Source organism: Octopus bimaculoides, chromosome 26 (genome assembly GCF_001194135.2).
Source record: "Octopus bimaculoides isolate UCB-OBI-ISO-001 chromosome 26, ASM119413v2, whole genome shotgun sequence".
Taxonomy (NCBI): Eukaryota; Metazoa; Mollusca; class Cephalopoda; order Octopoda; family Octopodidae; genus Octopus; species Octopus bimaculoides.
Genome location: NC_069006.1, coordinates 16,559,419 through 16,560,901, shown reverse-complemented (window position 1 = coordinate 16,560,901; position 1,483 = coordinate 16,559,419).

The window sequence follows — 1,483 nt, the reverse complement described above, 5'->3', positions numbered from 1 at the left end:
TATATATATATGTACATGTGTGTGTATATATTTATATGTGGATGCATATATGTGTGTATGTATGTATGTATTTATATATACACACACATGTATAATAGAGAGAGAGAGAGAGAGAGAGAGCTGATGACAGAGATTAAGTTAGTCAGTGGTTCAGTTTATCACCTGAGTGAACAGTAAGAATGACTGGTGGACTCTGACTTACACATAACAACAGCCAACATCACCTCCATTTCCACCATGACTGTCGTCTCCAACACCACCACCTCCACCGCCATAATCACTCTCACCACTATCACTACTACTGCCTCCACTATCATTACCTTCCTCATCACCACTACTACCTTCACCATCACCACCACCTCTAACACTCCTACTACCATTCTTACCATCTCTACAGCTTTTTGTGGGAATTAATTTCTAAATGCTTCTAATGTCTCCTCTTCTCCTGAGTTCACCATTGACACTGGGTCCATTTGTGTCCATTCTTTTATCAGTCAACTACTGCTATGACAGATATGCCTGTCGTCTATACCCCCCTATGTTGACCTTTAACTTTCTGAGGTTTTTGATGTTACAACCACCAGGAACCAGCCCTTAGCTTGTGACTTCCTATTTCATCTATGCCCTCTGCAATGAACCTTAACCTTTGAGGCTTTTTACATTAAAGATCTTGGGGCCCACTTCTCAGCTTGTATCCTGCTACTGAACTTTCTAACTGCACACGCACACATGTTCTTTAAATGAAAAACTCTGAGCTGCAACTTTTTTCAATTGCACATTTCTCTCACTCTGCTGTCTACAGGACATGGCAACAGTGTTTTTATCTAACTCACAACCGTATTGTGCAGCATAGTTTAGCAACATCTCCAGAACATGTATCAGTAGTGTTGTGTCTGACCCAAGTGTAGAAAGGATGCTTTTGGTGAGAACAAACAAATTTTGGCAAATAAACATCTTTCAATCTGAGAGTGGAAAAAAGTCCTAGAAGCATACATCCTTAAATAGGGTTGTGTGATTTAGGAGAACCCATGCAAAAGCTTATGAATTCTGCAGTGTTGTGTTCCCTTAGATGAATTGCTGAAGGTATTTTACAGAAATAGTGACAAGCATCAAAGTCTTTAGACAAGCAGAAATCACGGGAAAACTTCTTAACAACTTCATCCCTTAGCATTCAGATTACTTTGTCAAATGAAATGTGTAGTTATTCACATTGTTTTGGATTAAACATGCTTTATCTTGTAGCTTCGAGATTTTGAGGATGTGATTGTTTATTTTTAGAATGACAGTATAGGTAGGTCTGAGAGATTGGAACTGACATTATAGTAGACCATTTGGGCCAGATATGGCCGGCTTCATTGGACAAATGAATGGCTGTTACAAGTTGGTGAAAACCTCTGAAGATTATGAAAGAATAAAAGCTCCTCTATTATGACCATATTCAAAGCAGCAGAGGTTTGGAAAACATTCTCGTGGAAGGAAGAGT